Source organism: Epargyreus clarus, unplaced genomic scaffold (assembly GCF_041222505.1).
Source record: "Epargyreus clarus isolate Ecla_fem2 unplaced genomic scaffold, WU_Ecla_fem_2.2 ptg000034l, whole genome shotgun sequence".
NCBI classification, from domain to species: Eukaryota; Metazoa; Arthropoda; class Insecta; order Lepidoptera; family Hesperiidae; genus Epargyreus; species Epargyreus clarus.
In genome coordinates, this window is record NW_027332239.1 from 543,377 (window position 1) to 568,302 (window position 24,926).

General features: G+C 34.8%; 1 protein-coding gene across 1 annotated transcript in view; it reads left to right on the forward strand.

The window, feature by feature from the left end:
• The window catches only part of fz2 (frizzled 2), a 187,170-nt gene that overhangs the window by 83,594 nt on the left and 78,650 nt on the right, over positions 1 to 24,926 (forward strand). Inside the window, exon 3 of the mRNA XM_073091744.1 lies at positions 24,223 to 24,267. The gene's annotated coding sequence lies outside the window, so the exon portion shown is untranslated. The remainder of the gene's footprint in view (positions 1 to 24,222; positions 24,268 to 24,926) is intronic.

A 24,926-nucleotide genomic window follows, 5' to 3' on the forward strand; every position in this document is an offset into this window, starting at 1 on the left:
ATAGGTGTGGCGGTGGTACCGCCGGAGTCGAACCACAGAGGGTTTAACCACCTTATAAAATATCGTTGAATTTATCCTGCCTACCTGTTTCAGGATGCTTCATACACTGAAAACTTTGTGAGAGTTAAGGGTAGCTCCGTCCGTGACTAACCATAGATAAAAGTTTTGCTTTATTTTTGGTTAGTAGATGTCAATGGGTTCCAGGGTCTATGCACACGGTTTACACTCTGAACTAATCTTTAAAATAAAAATATCCATTTCTTTCTGTTTATATTTTTAATACACTTCAATTATTTATTGAGACTCTAAGAAGTTATTTCTTGAAAACTTTAAGGTGACAAATATGTTACCGAAGAAAAAAAGAGGGATAAAGAAAAAATAAAGATACTAACATATATGGACATTTAGATTGTATTTTATTGTAGAAAATGAAAGATACTGAAATGGTACAAACGAAGGATACAGAAATATTATAGTACTTGAAAAATCTTTATAGACCAAATTGTTTGCTATAGTCATCATATTGGTAATTCAAATTCAAATTCAAATCTCATTTATTCAAAATTGATTCATATAGAATACTTTTTGAAAGTCAACAAACTACCAATTTTGGGAATATTTCAATTTGGGTTCAACTTTATACAGAAGCATGATTAAAGGTGTTCGCCAGTGCATGTCAGTGGGCACTGACCCTTACTCTTTATTACTTTCTTTTGAAAAGAACCGCCTAGAAGGTACACCCACGTGGCAGTGGTATGGATTCTACCTATGACTTCGTGTCTAAGGTATGCAGACCTTTAATTGGGGAAGCCCACTCATACAAATGAGAACACCTGTAGCTTATTCCTTAAAATCCTTCTCATTAACATTAATGACATATCTCACATATAATGGTCCACTAATTTACATCCTTTACGTATAAAATACGCGTACTAAAACAAGAAGACAATAATATCAAGAATAACTGTTTAACAGAAATAGATGTGACAGAAGTGCCTTATCGCTCAACGCGACTAGTTGAGCGACGTTTAAAAATAACAATACATAATCTCATAATCCCATGAAATCGTTTGAAAGGGCTTAACAATCAATAGTCTTTAACACGCCTTTTCTTATCTTTTTCCTTTTATCTTTTTTCTTTTGTAAGCAGGTAGGAAGGACCGAGATGTCAAATATTTTGACATTTCTCAAATGATTCCCACATTGTCATACGTGATTGTGCGATAACAATGGCTTCGACGTTTTTGTTGTCACTTTTAAGATAATAATCTGTCGCCTGCTTTATTTTTATGATAAGTCCCTCTCGGGGGACACGGGACATTTTTGGGACAGTCAATGTGTAAGTATATTAAAATGTGATGTTCGAAACTTGATACGCATCTAAACATTTCCCGTGTATTATTAATTGGTCGAAAAGCTTTCTTTAACGTTTTTGTTTTACGTTGTTTTGGGTACATTCAGTGTGTATTTTAAGAAAATAGTTTAGTCTACATTCCAAAAATCTGTATGTTATAACATTTCAAAAATTTCTAACTAATAGTTTTGCAAAATTCGATTTTTCATCTAAAGAAAGTGCAAAGTGCAGTGACTTGCAATGTGCAAGGTATGTTATTATTTTCGCGCGTTCTACGTCATCCGTTTTTAATATAATTTAATTTTTCCAATAAAGAGTCAAAAAAAAACCATGATAGCTGATCAAGGACGAGTCGGGCTTACAAGCGATCGATTCCATAAGCCAACATTTAATAATTTAACTTAAAATTACTTCAAACATATATGAAAACGGCAACTACTTACACACACATAACGATATTATAGGGGTGCCGTTTTTTCGATTTGACATGTGATGCCACAAAAATCATACTAGCTACATATAATAATTATAGACTTATATATAATTCTCATGTCACAATGTTAGTTACGGTACTCCTCCTAAATGGCTTTACCGATTTTCACCAAATTTTATATGCATATTCTGTAGGTCTGAGAATCGGCTACTTTGTCATATCACTCTATTTGTCATACCACTAAGTGATAGGGGTTGTTCACCCTTAACATTTTATTATTAAAATGGCAACACAACGTTTGCCGGGTCAGCTAGTTACACTATAAATGTTAGAATACATCACAGTCTAATAATATCTATCACTAATATGCTCACAAACCACAGATACAATAAATTTAACAGCTGCCTATTATTGTGCCTATAAAACTGCCCACACCTAAGCTATAGGCACCGACGCCAAGAGTTAACCATAGATAATAATTAACCCATTTATTGGCTTCAACCATCTTGAATCGTAAAATTGATTATAATGTTCATCTTTAATTGTTTCTAATACGCCAACACGTGTTCCTTTTGGTGATGAATACTTATGTCGTAAAATATTAAAGGATTTGTGTGTGTGGTGTTTGTATAAATAAGAATGAAGATATTATATAATTATTTTATAGCTGTAATCAGGTCGTAATTTTGGACAATTCTTATTAGGATTATGTTTATAGGTATGTGTCAGCGAGGTCAATAATACGGGGCGTAACTTGACAAACCTCGCCGTTATATTTTCGTAGTTAAGGTTTTTGTATGGTATTACAAAATAAAAGTGTTTTTCCTTACCACGAACATAGGCGACTCTAGCCACGTGTACCACCACCATCTGCGCAATAATTGCAAAGACAGATATGGATTTGAGACCAAAAGAACTGTTCTTTCGGCGTAAATATCCACATAAGCCTCCAAAAATATATATTTGCACCTCTTGCGAATATATATAAATATAAACAACATAATATTCTAAATAAAATACTTTAATCGTTAGAGCCGTAATATACTCAGAATCTTAAAATATACTTACTTAAAGTTATATTTTCAGCCAGACATAGCCAAAGAAAGCAACTATTGATACTCGGACAACATTCGAACACTTTTTCACAAGCAATACAAAGTTTCCCGAAACAGAACTACAGTGAGTTCGCAAGATAAACTCCGATACTTAGACAAAGGCGAAGTGAGTTGCAAAGAGCCGATCTATAATGAAGATCGAACTTTATCCACCGGGCTGCCTTCAGCGCAATGCTCCGGAAAATAAACATAAGTCTTCCCACCTTTTGTAACCTTGAGGTCAGCGCTTCTCAAACGTTTGCTACGGAAATAATTTAATTTAATGTAAATGTCTAGAGTGCAAATAATAAAGTTTGAATAGGAATGTAATCTTATTGCTAAAAAGTCCGATATTTGTGTTATCGTTTTAATGAATTTTATGAACAGCTACAGACAAAAACCTGATTCGGAATTGCAAAACGTTATTGAACGTGATTTTGAATAATAGAGAACTTTAACAGGACCTGTATCTTCTTTTTTGCTAATTATAAAATATGATGTCTCTCAAGTGCATTCCACCAGCGGTGACACAAATTTGCATCCGTTTTATGATATTTTCCACGACTTTCCTGAAGATTTCCGCCGGTAATACTTCGCATTCCAGTCGATTATTCTCCTGTACAAAGTAGGATGATTAATTTTGCGCCAGCCTGTGTAATGTATTTATTAAGCCTGTTGTTTGCGTGACTGTGTGTATTTAAATGATAAATAGACATAGTATGACAACTCCAGCTCTATCATAAATAAATAATTAATACTATGTAAAACTGTAACTATGTAAAATAGTACAATATTTACTTTTTAAAAGATTCAAATTTGCACCCATATGGAGTTTTCCTAACGAAACACCTTCCGAAACATTGATAGTTTTGTTGACGATCAAAAAGAGTTCTATATGAATCAATATTGAATAAATGAACTAAATTTGAATTAGAGTTTATTATATTGTATTCACAGTAAACATAACCTGAAAACACTACATGCTATGAGATAACACTATACTCGAATCAAATATCAATTAAATATTATTTAAAGACGAATAAATCTTTGAAAACCGCTGCGTGGGGACAGTTCATTATCGATAATAATATTTTAGATTTGAATAAAAGCGGCCCAGTTGGAGCTGCGAGGTAACTCGGAGGCAGTATAACTTCCAGATAATGCCGCCAGATAGCGCAGCGGCTGCGAACAGTTACCACAGATTAAAACATTTCATAAATTTCATATCATGACACGCCTGAACACTGCGACAGTAGTTTCTGCCTCATAGATTCGGTTTTTAAAAAACAGCATTTATAGTACTTCTGTGTTGGAGAGTGTGGTAATGCAGGTGTTTTTGTGCAATCAGGTATGTGAAAAAAGCCAGAGGTGCTATAATACATATATACCAGCCCAAGGGTAGCACCACTTTTAAAACGGACTTTTTACATTCATATAGTACTTAGTAGCGTTTTTGAACAATGTGGTAAGAGATACATACTGTTCCGAGGCGTTTCAACTTAGTCCTCAGGGGTAGCAAAATCTTTGTATCCTTCAAACGTCAGCTAAAAATGTTATCTTATCTGGGATTGATTGCAATTAGATATCCATGGGCAGCAATAACCACTAATCATCAGGTAGACTACACACTCATTTGTTACTTAAAAAATATCGCATTGGTTATGGAACCGCACCAAATTTCGATCTTAAGAATTTAAATCAAAACTGCTACTCGACGTCGGTTTGGCGGAGATGACTCCAAACGCTCCTTGACTTCTAAACCTCAAAAGATAAAAAGCTAACGTCTCTATAATCTCGAGATAAACTCTAACCTCTGCGCTATTTAATCTGTGGCCCGCTGTCCGCGGCGGGTCGCGCTCCGCACATTAAGATAGCAGATAAGCTCGCTGACCTACAGACAAACGGTTTTATTTTCACGTATCACCTTACGCTTTACGTTTCCTGTTATCGTCCCTTTAAGCCTCGAATGGTGAAAAGCTGAGATATGGTGTGGAAAACTACTTCAATTCTAAGAAAATTGCTAGTAAATTCTTTGTCAAATTTAAATGTTAGTAAATATGGCCATGAATAAAAATTCAATATAAAAAGTGTATATAAATTTAATACATTCGATTTACATAAACATAATATCCAGCTTTATTATATAAACAAACATTTTTTTTTTTTAAATCGAAAGCGTACCAATTTTTAACCACTTAAAATTATTGAAGAAGTCCATAATTTGTTTTTTATTTTGCACACAAAATAATCCTTTGAACCGGATATGAACCAGCAGTCTATCAATGGATGTATGTATGTAATGGATTCTATTGTATACTAAATTTACCCTCTATATTGACGAATCCATTCTTTATTTTAACAGTACATTAATTATATTCTAACTTTTAGACCAAAATTCTTCAAAAAATCAATGTAAAGTGTAACTATTCATTCGAAAACTATAATAAATTGTTTGTCAAGCAATCGGCTGCAAGATACTATCTTTGAAGGTAGATTGCCAGAAAAGATATGGTACAGCGTACTTTCGTAAGCCGAGAGAACAGGATACTTGCAACTAGTTGCGAATTATGGAGATAAATATCTTTTATAGAAGTATATTTTTTTATAAATGGTAGTAGTGACATGAGCTCTACATAAAACATATCACAGATGCGTATCCAATTCTAGCTGAAATGGTCGCCTCTCATGTAAGTGGACGCAGCATAAACTCCCATCCACCGAAACGCAAGATCTTTACTCTAAAAATGGGTGGTGATAGTTCCTCTATCTCGATTGATTTTACCATACTGATTCTGATACTTTTTAAAAATATATTCATTAATTAATGTTTATAAATGTTGTATTAAAAAAAGTTATATTTTAATGTACCTTTTATTACCAATCTTCTAAACAATACACTCGTATTTGCAATTGTTTCAAACGCTCTTCCTCCTGTAGACCTTCAAAAATCTCAAGCATCTCTGCTCATAACGAAATAGATTCGATCTGATTCAATAACAAGTGCGTCGATGGTATCTCGGTAATCGGATTTGGACGCGTTGTCGCCGACACATTCTTATTCTGGAGCTTCAATGGTATGGTGATCGCATATTGATTGTGACCAATCATGTCTTGTGTCGTAACTTGGCTTAGAAAGTTCGTGTTGTGTGCGAAGTAACAAACAGACTCCTAATAAAATATATAGTTATTATAAAGGCTAGAAGTCTTAACACTCAAATAAGCTCTTTTTGGGCGTTAGACTTTTAGCCTTTCCAGTGACGATATATTGTAATTACTTTTTAGAATAACTCAGAAATAAGTGAACTTGAACTTATAAGCAGTTATTAGTCTTAAACAAATAAATAAATTGTAAAAAAAGATCTTCAGAAAAACATTTAAAAAAAGCGACATAAGCACGAATCTTGGACTCAGATAAACCAATAAAAAGAGACAACACTCTGCACGGAGTTAAATTTAAAAGCTAAGCTAATAATTCTCCATGTGAATGTTCTCTTGGGAGGCGAACTATTTCATGCTGATTGGCTCGGCTTAGCTGGGCTTAAATAAGTGGCTTAACTCAGCATGTGATCTATTGGACTTACAGAAAGTACTGCATTAATGTTCCATTTTCATTCCTTTGTCTGAGTATCATGGACATGTTACCTTTGTATGTTAAACGCAAGATTATTATTTATTGGAAAGCTCTTACCAGTAAATTCTTGTAGAAAAATTACCATAAAAATATTTTATTGTAGTCTGAAAACATTTACTTTTTTCATTGGGCATTGTATTTTTAAGTATATTAGGTATTCCTAAAAGTAAAATGTTTAATTTTTTAATGGAAATGAAGTATTAATAGATACACAATTGAATCCTAATCCACGAAGCAATCACTTCAATTCAATGAAAATAAGCTGAATCCTCAGCGAATGGGACGTACAGACTTATTTTCCAAAATCTAGATCCTTCATGTATTTTGGATGGCGGCCAGCGTTCCCGTTGGCACTCGTCTTAGGTCAGCCATTTCGGGGACAAAGCGACGCCATTTTGTTCCGGCGTTGTTTAGAGCGGGAAATGGATGCGGAAGCGGATATGACGTAAATGCCTGTTTATAGACATGATGGATAATGGAAAGCGTTCTTATTATATTAAAGTTGGCTACCTAATAAAGATTTATTGAGATATTTTTCCCTAAAAATGTTCCTGGCCAACAAAATGAAACAATTTATAAACATCAATATTTTTGAATTATTATAGACATAAAATGAAAAGTACATAAAATTACTTCGTTTATATAAAGAACTATTAATCCTCACCTTATCTTACTCTGAAATATATTTTCATTTAATTGAGATTACTATGAGCTTTTACAACATAATATTTTCGAATTACAATAACATTAATTGAATGTCACGTATAAGACAAACCTTGAAGATATAAAAATGTGTTCCTCGTTTAATTTGTTTTTTTTTTACTTATTGTTAATTCCAATTATTATTATTCATTTAACACGTATCCCGTATCGTACCTACACCAAGACACTTACACACATGATAATCTCGTGTTTTATCACAGATTAATTACTTTAATGTGTGGAATTAATCAGAAACCCCAACACACGATGAGTGGCGATTAATCACGCCATCTCGACAGCCGCCCCCTAATTACGCCGCTGTTTTCTGTAATTCAGTAAGAAATACGAAATCCGGCTAATTACTTCACCGGGGACGTAGCCGTAAATATATTACACGTGACCTTTTACACCGTACGACAACGACTCACTATTGTTTGGTCATCATGGTTTTGTTGACTTATAAATAACTTACTCGTTTATATACATTGAATTTTTACAATATTGAGGTAACACACTTCTATGCGTTCAACGGAGATCGATTACAGATGCGTTGTTATGCCTGCGGATTAATATGGAATGTCTCGTTTGAATGTGCTTCTCTTATCATCTTCTATAAAGAAGAAGATGACAGCGGTTGCCAGGGATGTTATAAAACAAATAGTTATAGCGATACACTGAGATACTTAATTTAAGAAATGAATTTAACAAACTCTCAGCGAAAAGTCTTCACATCCATCCTGACGAAGTCGTGTCGTCATCGTAAGGTGTATGTCGCTTTAAACACGTTTCAGCGATCATGTTTCGAGCCATTACCAGCGTCTGTAAGCGACACCGTATCTGTTACGAATTCGGGAATTCTCACCTTGTTCTGGTGTTCTGAAATAGAAATGTTTTTACAGACACGTTTCGCGTCTTGTTTACACGTCCCGACAACTCAATTGAACCAACCAGTCTATTATGTGCGTTCGTGTTTAGGTTTTATTTCTTCGAGTTTTTAATATAGAACCATATGGGTACAATGACATAGTGCGAGGGTTTTACTTTTTAAAAAACAGCGAATGGTAATGTTTCTCGAGCGATTGTATGTCTGATTTATACGCACGCTCTGTGGCTTGACGGATTCTAACACCATTTTAGAGTGTCATTGGATGTGTCTTAATTGTGGGAGTGACATAGGCTATAATTTTTCATCATCATCAACCCTTTATCGTCCCACTGCTGGGCACGGGTCTCCTCTAATAATGAGAAGGATTAGACCATATTCCACCGCGCTGGCCAAGTGCGTATTGGTAGACTTCATATACCTGTAAGATTTTTTTTAAATCTCTCAGGTATGCAGGTTTCCTCGCGATGTTTTCCTTCGCCGTTTAAGCAAGTGATAATGAATTTCTAATACGCACATAATTTTCTTGAAAAATTAGAGGTGCGTGCCTGGGATTTGAACCTCGGACCCCTCGATCGAGAGGCCGAGTTTCTTAACCAATTACCTATCACTGCTTTATAATTTTCAGCAATCTGGATTTTTCTTTTTACAATAAATCTCTGGTTACACCATCCCTACTCCCACTCGCCCCCGCTTCGTACTACCCATCAGAGGATCGGATAGATATTATTATAAAATTGACAAGTATTTATAGTTATAGCGTTATTTTGTCTCAGCATTAACAATAATTTCATTCAATTCATTATGATGCAATGTAATTAAATGACTTCCAAAAAGAATTAGAATAGCAATATTTTTGTTGTTAGTTGCCTCCCGCGACGATTACTTCCGACCACAAGACTAACTTAACTCCACGATAATAAAAGCAATATATTTAAAACGTAAACCAGCCAATTTAATTTCTGTCAACATAAACATTTTATATCGCTAAAGCAATATGGAAAGAGTTGCTTAACCACGCGGTCCCCTCGCCGAGATTGAGTTATTCCGTCTGTCTGTTCATAGTGTTATTGTTATTAATTACATATTTATTGGACGCCGCGCCTACCACGCTAATTCGTAGGCTTTGATGTGCCAAGGTGTAAGCGACAGCGGGAAGAAATAATACAAATAACATTACATACCATATACTACTTCTAAATGAATAACATACTATGTAATTACGTATTTCAGTCTTAACAGATACGTAGAGCGTTTAAAATCCGCATTACGCTTGTACCACCATACTAATCACCACGTAGAAGTTTCCAATTTTGATCTTTGGTCAGGCACACTTCTAAATGAAAAAATATTTAGGACTTACGTTCGTTTTTCTTTATATAATTAAACCGTACGGGCCATGGATATCTGTTACCAAGTAATACCAAACTGTCAATTTGAGATTTCTAGATATAAGTATGATCGTACACTACATCCATCCAATGAAACGCAAAAACTGCTTCGCGCTAAAAATGGGCGGTCGTACTTCCTTGATCGCACTATATTAATTCTACCACTAGTAGATATTTTACTAGCACCCTCAACCCAAGTATAAAACTATAAGTGTGAAAACCGTTTATATTTAAAATACTTCAATACAATATGTTGTATTTGAATTGGTACCATAAATACTTGCTAATAATAATAACAGACGGACGTGCAACCCGCTTCCGCTTATACCAAACACCACACCACAAACTAAATTAATATAAATAACATTTGGACAGTATTGGAGAGTGTGAACCGGCGATAAATAACGTTCGGCGAAGCGGGCGTGTCGCGCGTTGTGTCGCCACAAATCATATGACCTCCAAGCTAGACTTGCGCATGCGCAACGCTCCTTAAACTAGAGCGGTTTGTGGATTGTTCTGGATTGTAATTGCTTAGGAATAAGCTGTAAGCACTTAGACCAAACAACACTGTGCCACTCAAGAAAGAAAATATACTAACAATAATATTTTGTCTATATACTCGTATGTATTATCCTTATCCTTACTTCCTTACTAATATTAAATAAATCCGAAAGTAACTTTATCTGTCTGTCTGGTTGTCTCTTCTTCACGCCTAAACCACTGAACCTATTTTAATGAAATTTTGTACAAAGATAGTCTGAGACCCGAGAAAGGACATAGGATAGTTTCTATCCCGGAAATCCCACGGGAAGTAGGGGTAGCGATCTAAGGTCGATTAATCGGAGTATCGATTTTTGGACCAAAAAAATCGGTTATTTTAAGCGATATTAGTAACGATTGAATTGTCAACTATGCATTTGATCGAGTGATGATCTTTAGCATAGTTGTTGTCCATGAGCCCACGAGTTAGAGTTGGTATGACCAATTTTCGCCAGATGGCGCCACTGTCATTCCAATGAAGGTACGAATTTTCAGTTTTATGTATGTTAGTATGTCATATTATTTTGTTTTAAACGCGGGCGAAGCCGCGGGCAATTACTAGTAGTCTCTAAATAATACTTTTCCTTTGCTAACTTGCAAAACGTATTAAAGCAAAGGAAAAGGTTAAATTTAACCGTATTAAATTTAAATCGTAGACAGGCGAAAAATGTCTTTGAATTTGAAATTATCTGATTTTCGGGGTTCGATTTAAAGCTGTCGACTGTCCTTCTAAAGACTATATCTTAAATTTCAGACAATATTTATTATTATGATGCACATATAAAAATCAAAGATACTCGTTAGTCCAACTCATACTTGACCAACTCTCTAAACCTCCCAAGTCGCCAATTAATAATTATTTCCTACACAAATCACCTCAATTACCTAATTCGTAGCAATCATATTCGCAACCGGCAAACGCTAAACCAGCCATCTTGTGTAATTCGCGTTTCCCTTATCTAGATATCGATTGTGGAACTTGCTCGATTACGAAGCCTATTCCGCATTCATTTTCCTAAACAAATAGTTGACAATAAGTCAACATTCACATTTACGGTACTAGCAGACGTGCTACTTACTTTAGTTTCGGCGATTCGCGTTTTGGCGATTGTATCAATGGAGATGTTGCTTTGACGACTTGCTACTTTTCATCATCATCAACCCATCACTGTCCCACTGCTGAGCACTGCCACCGCACTGGCCAAATGCGAATTGGTAGACTTCATATACCTTTGAATTGGTAGACGTCACAGACCTTTTTTTAGATCTCTCAGTTATGCAGGTTTCCTCTCCATGATTTCCTTCACCGTTTAAGCAAGTGATAATAATTTGTATAACTCATATAAATTTAAATAATCAGAGGTGCGTGCCTGGGATTTTAATCTCAGATCCCTCTATCAAGAAACAGAGTTTCTTAACCACTAGGCTAACACTGCTATCATTACTGTGTTTGGTGACTGCAATGCTGCACAAATTAATCGTCGGTCGCCGAAGCGAAAAGTCGCATGTCTGCTGAGGCCCCTACTCGGGTTTAAACTACGGTTTACTTACGCAATGGGAAAAGCAATGTTTTAGTGATTCATTCGGTGCTTTGATATTAGGAGTGGTCATTTAAATCAACTTATCAATCAATCAAAATTTAGTAACATTTTTCGAATTTTGCTTAAAGTTTCATTGTATACCTAGTCCTTTTTGAAAAACCTCTTTAAAGCAAACCATAGACAAACTGTGCATACAAAACAGTATTCAACAAATACAAAAAGATATTCGAATGAATTTCTTCACGCTCAGAAACATATAAACTTTACCAAAGCCTTGGCCGGCAAAATCTATAATCGGCCGGCTTATAACAATACGAGTAAGCATAATTTCAAATTTTGAAACATTGTATCATGTATATATAGCAAGAAATATACATATTATCATGGATACTTACGAAGATATTCTCAAAACAAACCCCAGTGAAATACCAACGTAATCAATACATTACATGTATAAGTAGCGCATTATAGACGGCTGTCTAGTAAACAAGCCGTAATGATTCATCGTCGGATCGCGTGCAAACATTTCTCTAGTAGGGTCACCAGGGATGACGCTAGCAGCAGGATTGTCTTGCAGTTGTCCGGAAATTTGGAAATAAGATATTGAGCCTTTGTTTGACTAAAGGATGATTCTTAGAAGAAAGAGTTGAAAAGAAAGAGTCGAATTTCGTCCTAACCATAAATTCTATTTCAATATGGCAAAATCGCTTTCATTAAAGAGTCCTCAGGTGTATATTTTTTTCACGAGGTTCCCTTCCCTTATAATTCCTTATTCACAGATAACTTTGAAAAATCAAAGGTACATTAGGATTCTAACCTCATCCAATCTTCACGCACTAGGCTATCACTTGCTTTTCACATCATTAAATATACGAGTATAACAGGATTCATCTTTTAACTAACGGGAAATGCCGGGTATTTTGAAAATGGTGGTAACCCTACACCCACCCCCTCATAAAATCGTAAACTCTGGTTTGCAAGGATAGGAATCCTTTCTTCGACAGAGCTATAAAACTGGGAGCTTACGAAAACATGATCAGTCTATATTACACGTATTTTGTCACTGTATTCTGGCTATTCTTGGATTATAATATTTGGGGTTAGGTTCACTAATGGTATACATTGTACCCGAGATTATTTTTCTAAGATTTCTATCATAACTGCGTCTTCTGTAACCCACCATTGACCCACGGCTGGGCATGTGTTTCCCCTTAAAAGTAGGCTTTAGGCTTTAGGGCTTTAGGCTTTAGGGCTTTAGGCTCTAGCCCACTCCACTGGCTTAATGCACGTCGGTGGATTTCAGATGTATGACAGTTTTTTTAGGTAGACTAGGGCGTGTAGGTCTCCTCAGGATTCCTCTTTACAATTTAAGATAGCGATAATTTATTTCTAACACTCACATAACTTCGAAAATTATGAGGTGCGTGCCTGCGATTCGAACTTAAGCCAGTATATGATAGGATCTCAAATGAGATTATGACATTATTATGTTGTTAGCTAAATTTTATGCAAATTTTCGTATAAAAGATGTGAATTATCACTAACTCACTTTCACTAATAAATTGTCAGTTACAATATTTTTTCTTAAACTACTACCAGATCGGAACGCCACTATTACTAAATGGTACAGTAAAATATCTTGGCAACATTTCACTCGGACACAACCACCTTATTTGCGAAAGTCGACACTCGACACACTTTGCTTACATCAGCGATGTACCGAATAACATAATATATTATACTGCCTTTATGTTACAGTAGTTATAAATTCTCATCATTAAGATACTTGTCTTAATGTGAACAAAGAGTGAAGAAAAAGTATGTAAACGACAAAATACGGATGCGGCTTGAAGACAACATATTATACTTATAGTCCACGATCCAGCGGCTATTTAAGCAATTGATTACTAAGAAGCTAATATTTTAATTATAATTATGATGATAATGAAGCTACGCGCGGAAAATTAATTTTGTAATAGAATTAAGATTTTTTAACGATGAATTATTAATGGATGATTTTTTTTTCGTTAACAAAAATCATCATTAAAAATCTTAATTCTATTACCATATTCAACTTTGATTGGTTTTATTTAGCAAACTCTTCTTTATTTCCAAAAAAAAATTATCATGCTATTTCGCAGTTTCTTGCATATTTGCATATAACTCGGAAGACAATCTTGAATTGAGATAACACAATAACAATAAACATAATAATTCCGCGACAGATGACATCGGGACGGTTTCGTGATGGCGCCCTAACGACGGCACTCACTTAGTTGTCCAGATAAACTTGATATGAGACAAGTGCCGGATTTGACGCTCACTTCAGAGCTTATTTGAGGCTTTTTTATACACAAGCTTTTCATATAATTTTATAAGCTTGACGACCCGCGTGGCGGAGCGGTCACCATACCGGTCTGACGCGCAAAGGTCGCGGGTTCGATCCCCAGCCAGACAGATATCCTAACGATGGATTTAGATTTCTGTTTCTGGGTCTGGGTTTTGTGTATTTGTATAGACACACATGCATAGGTGTGTGTCCATGGCACCCACGACACAGGTAATCCTAGTGTAGGCTGTGAGTGTAGATTATTTATTTATTTATTGTAGCGTTTATTCATTTATTAATTTATAATGGACATCTGTACTCTTTGTAGAATAGTTCTACCCAAAACCACTCACAAATGTATTGCCAATTCCTGATGATTTACACTACATACCTTCCTATTGAAATGAATGAATCACAATTTTTATTTTATCTGTCTATATAGTCTTTTCAATTTGGAAACACTTACACCATTTGCATTGAATTTCCACGAATATGTTACTTTTAAATCGAAGATATGTAATGCCTCTACATTATGCTTATATCTATTTTACACCTTATTTTATACTTATTATCCCACGATTAGGTACACAACTTCTATCAAAACGAAGAAAGTTAGTCCATAGATATAGAATGGATATCGTGACAGAAAATAGTCTATGGCTAGAGTCTATAATGCAGTAAGCACTAGAAAAATCATACATTAATTTGAAATCATAATGTAAAGCTTGAAAATTCATTCCTAAATAGGTTTACGGTTAAATGGAGCTAATCCACTTTAATTTCTATGAATCTGCAAATTTATACGGATAAAAACAATCCTTTATTTACTCCCCCAGCTTATTAGGCAAACAAATCCAAGTGTATTCATAACTCTTATGAATTTAAACATGTGTAAATTGTTTAACTTTCAATATATTTTATTAAACTTTTAAAGTTTGTATTTTCAGTTAAAATTTGACTCCCTTTCCGGTATCCGACTAAGCTGAAACTTTGCATGCATATCGGTTGACAATGCAATAGTATCATGACATGGAGCTGGAAGCCATCCACCACGTGTACCACACTAGACGTCGCTCGCCCCTATATATACGCCGCTTAAGATGTGATGTGAAGTGCACAGGAGATGTTTCATTTTCGGCCATCTCATGTACACTATATCTAAAAAACATCTAAAAACATCTCCTTTCTTTCACATTCATTTTACGATGGGATATGGTTTTAGGTAGCGGAAACCTTTTTTTAATATTAATTTTACTTTTCGACTTTTGGTTAATTAAAGCACATATGATACGGCGTCATGAAATTTTGTTTGCAAACATAATTTTTTTTTACCAAGTTGCAATAATTTAGGTGCAATAATTTAGGTGTATACTGAATCGATTTCTTTCCACCATGTCCTAGCTCTTTCGTTTTAGAAAGTATGCAAAATAAATATGTGTTATATTTATAACAACGATATGACTTGAATCGTAAACATGAGAAATAAAGTTATCTTTGTTATTGTACATGTCACGTTTTACAGACACGTCGATGACCTCTCAATTCTCCAGCGGACACAGATTAAAACATCGTACAGATAATTCACTCATTTGGCATGTTGAAGATCCCGTAAATTTTGTAGGCCAAGCTATTTTCAATCCGCGCACAACTTGGCAGATACGCATCTGCGTGGTTGTGACTAAAATGTACGCGACATTTCTATAGATTTTGTAGGGTAACTAGAGAACTTCATAAAACACTGTTAAAAAATATAACCTATGCAAGTTCCACAGTCTAGACAAATCCAACGACACCTCGTATGTCAAAATCCGTCAAGCCATTTGGGCTGCAGAACGTGCTAAAGAATAATATACATACGCTCGTAAAAATACGCTCCACATTAGGCTCAAAATGACGAAATGAAAATGATACGCTCTGTAATATCATCTATTATTGCATAAAGTGCCCTTTAAAATTGGTAGTTTGCCAAGATTAACGTTTGCAAACACAAACCGGCGAAATAAATAAAATATCGATTTTTTTTTTATATTAAAGTGCGATTTTTTTTTATATTAAGTTTTATATTAAACTTATTGTAATATATTCCATACAGATATCGTCCGCATTTTTGGAAATTAAAAATTTGATGTGTTTAAAATATAGAGTAGGTAAAATACCAAATTCTCACCTTCTAAAATATCACTACTGTCTTCTTACCTATTCTGTGTTCTGAGAATAATCACATCACATATCTCATTGGCACAATATGGCGCAAAGTAAGGTAATTCGAGCAAATTTATTGGCTCGTATTTTTCTTATCCCCAAAGGGCCAATGCTATAACTTTTCTGGAGCGAAAAGTTTTCAATAACAATGAGGCTGTAGAAGTAGTATCTTTTTCAACAATTTTATGAGAAAATATTCCTTTGACATTAGTTGTGCGTATTATTTGCTAGTTATTGTTCTGAGGTTATTTGGCCCTCGAGACCAAGATATGAGCTCTAGACAACATGTTTACGTCATATGGCCAATGAGAAAAATAATTATGACTTCCAGTTAATTTTAACCCACTTTAAGAAAGGACGTTTATGTGTTTTGTTTGTTGTTAATTGTTAAAAGTGTTTTGGATTTTTGTTGCACGTTTGTAAATCGGTTTCCCCGAGCCTCTTTTTGGACCAGCAGATATGTTTTTTACTATTTCTATTATTACATTCACGATAATGGTAAAAGATTTTATGTCAAAGAATAAAAACTTCTAGATTTGTAGCTTAACTTCTAGATTGTTTCTGAAATTCTAGCAAAATATGCTATAGTACTAAAAACTAGAATGCATACTACACCTCTATATAATATTACACAAATGAGCACTACGATTTTGTTAAAACTATTGCTAATATAAATAAAAACTTCTAATTCACTTATTTTTGCTATTTCAATATGAAATTTAAAACATTACAACGTAAGATAAATCATTCATCTTTTTTGGAACATAAAGTTCATTAATATGAAAAATTTATTTTAAAAAACATAATTCTTAAAACACAAGGGTTTAAAACAAAAGTGACATAGACATTCCACCCACGGCCCGCGTCATTGGTCCGCCACGAAATATGAATAAGAGACGCGAGATCGTATCTGGTGATATATAGCGGCGTCCGATGACAAATGCACTGCCCGACCACCTCCTACCGCGATGAGATAACTTCCAAAGAATGATAGGTGGCTGCGTTATATAAACTGAGAATACTAATGGTTAGTGGCACTGATGATTAGTTACACAGGCTGTTACAACGTGCAGGTGAAACTTGAATATAGAAGTGAAAATTTTCACAGGAGTACTTTTTACCACGCTTTTATTAGCTTGGGCTGTATCTATATATGTATGCATGTATGTATGTAACGAAATCTTTGAACTCGATTTTTACCCACTTTGAACGGTCCAATTAATTTAAAATTTTGAATAATTATCAAGAACCGATGACAATACACGATTTCAATAATTTTATCCCATTCTCCTCAACAGGATCGTCAGGAATCAGGATTAACGATTTTCCTTGTGCGATTTTAGCGTGGTTTGTAGTTTTAAACTATTATTTATTTGTTAAAAAGATTGAAATAGCAAACAAGTATGCAGTCCACCTGATCATAAATTACGGGATCATAAATTAATTACGGATGTCCATACCGGATACGATTAGAATCCTACCTGAGCTTGATCACAGAAGCATTACTAAATCTATTCTACTACTTCTATACAAAATAAATGTTTGAAAACCAAAACCTACGTAAAAAGAACGTTCAAAAAGCATGATTTAAGGTAATATTCTTGACTTCTTGGTTGAGATTTTTTTATCTAACAACAAGTCAACTTACAAATACATTTTAATTTAATACATACTACATAGACATCTTGATTATTAGAAGATAGCCTCGACCGTATGCCACTTTATTCCGAGGTTTGTTTACACAACGAAACATTATAACAGTAATAAGTCAAATCAGAAAAAAACAAAGGAGATAAAAAAAGAAAGGATCACAGCACAGCAGCTTAAGACCGTTAAAACAGGTCCAGGCATAGGTGTTGCTACACTCAAATCATGAAGGGTCCCACCACTTTTCATATTCCAATAAGGATGATCAGATTCTTACGTCAGTTAATAAGAATCAGTAAATATTTTGTCGTAACCAGATGCGATTAACGCGTGTTCATAAATAATAAACCAACTGGCGATCGAGTGTCGATTGTATCGGTCGATCGATCGCACAACCGGAGGTTTCATGTTTCGTCCCTCCAACAGAATAAAGTATCGTATGTAAGATTTATCTCTACTGAGTTTATCTCCTTTTCATAAGGCATTTGAGGCACAAGTGGGAAAAAACAGAAAGATAAAAAGCAAGGACTTGACGCGTTTCTTAGTGAAGAGATCAGTGAGATTATTTTCTAAACCTATTAATGCAGTAGCCTAGCTTACAGCTCTAGTATCGGCGATTCGCGTTTTAGCGACTTGCTTATATCGATCGCGGTATCAAAAATTGCATTTTAATGACTGCACTGCACCTAGTGTCGAAAAATAGCTGCAGTTGGCGACCCAAAGTGTACGACATGTAGCATTTAATAGCTGCACCTAGCTTCGGAAAAGCAGCTAAATTGTGTAATGCCGAAAGCAACATGTCTGCTGTGGTCTTTACAAAAAAAACTTCCATCCATTTACTAAAAAAAAATTAAAACATCTGGCCCAGACGAACCGCGCAGCGGAAAATCACCACGCTTAACAGCTAAGCCGGTATCAAATGATAAATTAGGTATTTAAAAGTAGATATTTAAATTAATACGTACGTAATACGGAAAATACAATGACTATCAATACAATCGCATTTACTTCCTTTCACAGCAGTATATTACCTACAAACAGAATTCTGTACGACTGCCACAACGTCGTATGAACAACATACAAATAAACACACCGTTAGCTTGTGCAAAGCAAACAAACCCGTACACTTTTACTTTCCTCACAACTTAATAAGGAGTGTATTTACTTACCGTAAGGGCGCGGAGAGTAATGACGGCGTATTGCGCGGCGTCATTGCCCGGCAATACGGTGCTAATTGCCAACCGCCGGCTTTCAGGGGCAGCGGGTGTGACGGGTAATGAGCAATCATAGTTAACATTATAGTTTCATATATTGCTAAGAATTCAGATAAGACTTTTACGCCGTCTTAAGTTTAAAAAAATCTTCGCGATTCAAGTGTGTAGTGTGAAGTTACAATTTACAGGAATGTAAAGAGCTGTTTTACAAACTGTTCTTAGAGAGTATTGAAAGGATTCGGCTAAGAATTTCCGGATAAATATAGAAGAATAAACAGAAAGATATAGGATTGCTTAAGAACGTCACCACTTGTACGTATCTTAATTATACATCCCTATAGGACCTTATTATCGAGCCTTTGCTTTCTGTTTGTCTGTCACAGGGCTGAACCGCAATAGACACATACTAGATTTTTTACACAGTGTATATATCAACACAGCCATAACAACAAGTATCTACTAAAAATAAAGTTGAAAATAAAGAGGGATCCCTATATTCCCCATACAAGTAACAAGGTATTTTTCCCCAAAGAAAGTTGCTGTTGAACAATTAACCATTGACCATAAATTCCATTCAATATAAAATAATTCATAATACTAAATAATTGATTCGTTTAATATTAAATAATTCAATTAATTTTGAAAATGAAACCCTCTATATTATAGTCAGTGAGCTGGCTACGCATATAAGTATTGCGCTATGAACGGTAAATTACATAATAATCAGTGGCTTAGCGCTTATCGATCTAATGCATCAGCCTATGCCCTGTATGAAACGTATGACTGTTTATACAATGCGATGTTTTTTGTAAATATCGAATCAATGCCTTGGAAAATTAGTTATACACGGAAATATTTTCTAAGAAATGGATAGAAGTTCATGTACTGTGGGTTTTTTGAAAAAAAAAAGTCGCTACCAAATCGTAATCAATATTCCTAAAGTTCATTAAATTCAAGGAATAGAATTATTGCTTTGATTGTGTGTATGTAACATACATATTATTACATATATATTTCATTTAAGAATTTAGGTCATTATATATTCTTAAGTAAACATACTGATCTATAAATGTATATTTAAAAGAGTAGTCTTAAAACTTAAAAGAAATTTTAGACTTACAGCTCTACATCACATTTTAAAGTTTGAAGTACTATAAAAATGTCTTTAGTTAAGACTTCTTAAATGCTCGCTTCCAAACTAGTCGTGAGCGTGTCGCGTGGTGTGAATGGGCTCATTATGCATTTAACGCCTTGCACATTCTAGGTTTCAACACCCCCTGTACATAATTATAGCGCTTATTCTAACACAACCAAATTTGTACTCTAAAGTTGGAACTAAAATGATTATTATTGCTTGATATAACCTTATACAGGGCGTTGGAAAAATACTAAAAGCCATTTACTGACGATCGAAAAGCAACTCTTTGGTAACGAAAGTAGTATGAATTTCTACGCTCAGGTTTTCAGGATCAGGACAGTATTAAACGCTAACCTGTCGGTGACAGAATTAGTTCCTAATCAGTCGATTTAATCTGAGCGTAATGTTAGTAGGCGGGTGCCACGTTGTCGCGATTTCGACACCGCCATGACAGTACACTATCGTTGCGGATAATATGAGATCATAACTTGTTAAATTAACCATCTAGAGTCAGTTAATAATCTCCTCCTTAAACAGTTGAGACTGTTTGAGATTGGGTAGCGACGTGGGCTGCCCTAACCACTCAATAACAGCTATACATTACATTGCTTGCTACTTATCTATGCAAATAATTGAGATGTTTGCCTGTGATTTCAAAATTATTATAATTAGACTCCTGTATCTTTTCAAGCCAAGTATAGAGTAAATTTAAGACTTGGACTATTTCTTAGTCCAACAATATCTGTATAGAGTTTTTACATCTTAATCGCATGATCACACGCACGTAAGTAGAGTGCACGCGATAAAACCTAGAAACAAATACTAGTATTGTTTAAATATGAGTAAAAAAATGTAGTTTTTCCAAATGACTAGTTACACCGTAAAGCGAGACAAAAATAAATGGAAAAGTTTGACATGATAAAAAAGAGAGAGTTCATAAAAGAGCTGGCCAGAGAGGGGTAGAAATCTGGAAATAGAACAGACGAATCAGAATTTACTTGGGACTTTCGAGGTATTTACAATCCTATATACAGTGAAATACTAGTGAAATAGGGCTATTATTTTAATAATTTGTACGACACATTCCATACATCCTTTTTATGCAAATTCACTCTGAAGTGGAAATAAAAAGGGTTTTTTTATTGAACTCTAGCAAATTGACCTCCATAACGTAAAGTTTAAGGGTACTACTACAGCGTATTGTCATTTTAAGGAAGTGTTGCGATGTTAGGTATAAGATTATGTACAAAAATAGGATCAAAATAGGACATTCACTTAGGAGAATTTTATTTTTGCCTGAAATCGGTACTTAGAATTAAATACACAAAAACTTGAATATCTCAAAAACAAATCACTATCGGCTAGGGTACTTAATGACAAAACCTATTGCAAATGAGCTCTACTCTTACCCCTCCAAGGGAATGTATCGAATTTTCAGTAACCCTGTATAAAATTCTCGTGTCACAATGTCAGTTACCGTACTCCACAGAAACGGCTTCACCGATTTTCGCCAAATTTTATATGCATATTTTGCATATTCAGTAGGTTTGAGAATCCGCTACTATCTATTTGTCATATCCCTAAGTGATAAGGATTGTTCACCGTTAACATTTTTTTATTTATATGGCAACACAACGTTTGCCGGGTCAGCTAGTAATTTTGTAAATTTTTAAGATGAGAGATATATAAATGAAAACAAAAGTACAACGACCTATCAACCGACTAGACCAGTGCGAATGAAATCAGTTATGTTTTCTGATAAGTAAGTTACTACTTATTTTTATTGGAAGCAATCCAAGAGCTGTACAAATAAAGACGTAGCATCAGACAGCATCCCATCCGGAGGCGCCATGTGACCCCCGATAACTGTCGGAGACGATTTACGAGCTGCGGCTTGCGTCTGCGGCTAAGCCATGCGGCTTGTAGCTGCGGCCATGGTGTGCGATTCACAAATTACTGGCTGCTTACAAATGTTTTGTTCAGTAATGACCTTACCATTAGGTGAATTATGTGCGTTGTTGTGTGTGTACGGAATTTTCTTGGGCTGCTGAATCGACTGTGATGTGATTAGTGATACCACTATGATATGGTAACAAGTCTATGATATGGCTGAAACCATACTTATCTCAAGCGTATTATAGATTCGATGAGTTCCTACTACATTAGAACTTCTAAACGCCTCTCGTTAGCCCAGTAGTAGAACTGTAATGGGTTGACACCAACTTGATATATAGCATTTATATATCACAATATGGCATAGATAATCCTGTGAAAATAACGCGATAAATGAAATGTCAAGAGCGCTGATAACTTTATGATAGGTCACACAGATAATATATTTTTTGCCTTCTTCATAAATCCAACTAACGATATTAGACATATTTTCAAAACATTTTGTCTATTTTCCATATCCTACTTTTTCCATACCTCTTGATTATCCCATTAATTATAACTTTACAAAAGTTAAGCTCCAATCGTTTACAACTTTCAAATGTAAATCACTATCGATAAGCATTAAGATGTCGCCCGAACTGTTAGCAATCTGTAAATACCCACCTTCTCTACTACCAAAGTGCCATTCGTCGGAATACTGGCGATTATTCGACCCATTACTTTCCACTCAACGATCGCCCATTCAAACTTGAGCCGTTTAACAGTTAAACTTTAACTATTAAGTCATTATTCTAGAAATTCGTGGAAGCGACGGTCACGGGCGGCCATTTCGCGTTTCCGCGCCATTTTGAGCATAACAAAATGGCGGCGCGCGCCAAAACAAACTGCGCCGCGTGCACGTGCTGCGTTTAAATCAAGAGTTCCTGGAGCGAGTGTTTACAAATAATTTGCCGAGCTTTGAATCGGTATAAAGCAATGCAAACAGAATTAAGTTAACGCATTCTGTGGTCGCGAGCGATTCTCTTTGAAATTTTGCTCCGATGTTTTGATGTCTGGCCGCCTGCCGCTGTTCTCATCTGATGTTACGGTTACTTCCCCGTGTATATAAATAGGAGTTGCTTATCGTAAAATGCTTCTTGATACACCGAATCAAATAGACCACCTGCATGCGGTCATAATGTGAACTAAGTGGAAACAAGATTTGTGTTTAATAACACCTTATTAAAATTAAAGACTAATGGATATTTTTTTAATATCATAAAAGAAGCAAACGAGATTACACAAAGACTGTCCCACATTATTTGAAATTATTTAAAGGTCTAAATTGGATAGAAGTCAGTTGGTCACATGAAAAAATCTCTCATGAAAGAAGCATACCAACTTGAGATTTTTTTATAAGTTTTAACAATCGATAAAAATATATTAATACAGTTCTATGCGACAGAATTTAAAGGTCGTACAATTCTTACCATTACATATTGTAGTAGGTAACTTCTTATAATTATTACGTGCATACTTCACTTCAAAATCATTCAGTCGTGTGAATCGCGTTGCGTGACTTTTATTCACAGTTGACCAGATTTTTTGTGAGCGGAGGGTAAAAAAGGTTATTTGCAAGAGTGAAATAAGTGTGCCCCTTGAAAGACCACAAGTTGTGACGCCTAAATAAATATAAATGCGTTTTGTTGGCCCGTGAATTGATATTTATGGCGGAAAAAACGGTACCCCGCCGCGAGGCAGCTGGTTCCTCAAAAAAGATGGAAAAAAATCGTTCAAGTCCCTCCTGGTCTCAGTCGAAATCCGGAAAGAATCGAATGACTGCGTACCTACTCATTATAGCTTTATTTTATTTTGGTTTTACTAAAATAGGGAAATAACTGTAACTGTTAATATCTTGCTTTTACTTTTGTGTGTGGAAGTTAATCGTAAGTACGAATTACAGTGTACGGATTCAAAAATATGCGTATAAATTTACAACAGATGAAACAAGAAAAAAACTTTGATGCTTAGTTAATGTTTAAGTAAATGTAAACTGTGTAGGCGTGACCATTGAGTAGGACCACAGATAATAGCATGATTTGTAAATATCTTAAAGAGTATGTAACGGATGCTTTTTGCTCATTTACATAGGTAGGCAAATTATAGGCAAATAGGTTTAGATTAATTATTCTTAATTTAACGCTCCTTTTTTTTGTAATCATAATATTAAATGTTATTTTTTTCTTTACAGATTCTTCCGCCACAAACAATTTATCTTCAAGCTGCTTTACAAATTGTAAGTAATTTAAATTAATCATTACAATAAATTAAAAAAACACAAAAACATAAAGCCTCCCTGATTTAAAATCTGAATAAATTTAATTAAATTTAAAAACATCGTCTGCTAATTAAAAACGACAGGTCTGGAAAAAGTAGGGTACAAATATTATTTATTAGTAACCCAATTAAGTTGAAAGCGCTTGTCACTGGTACAAGCTTCTCCTCGTTGCTTCAGTTGTGGGCACATTCAAACCCCGATGCACGATGTTTAAATTTTGCAAATAACTGTATATTTTTTCAGTTGAAAAATAGTCTATTTCATGCATATTATCTTGTTTTTATTGTGACATCTTTTTCTAATGACATATGTAGGCACCATGTTAAAAATGTATTTTAAAAAAGTTTTTAAAACATTTTTTTTATTCCTCTCATAACACTCTTTTCGTTTAAAATACATATCATGAGGATGCATAAAGATATTAAAAAAATGGTCTGCAATCGTAGGTTATCCCTCGTATTGCAATAAGAATGACATCACTAATCACGCACGGTCATTCAATTCTAATGAACGTAATAAGACGACAATTTAAAAGTTTTATTAAATGTATGCTTAATTTAATTTGCTTCGAAAATGGTATTAACTTGAGAATTTTAGGCAGACACTTCAGTATTGCT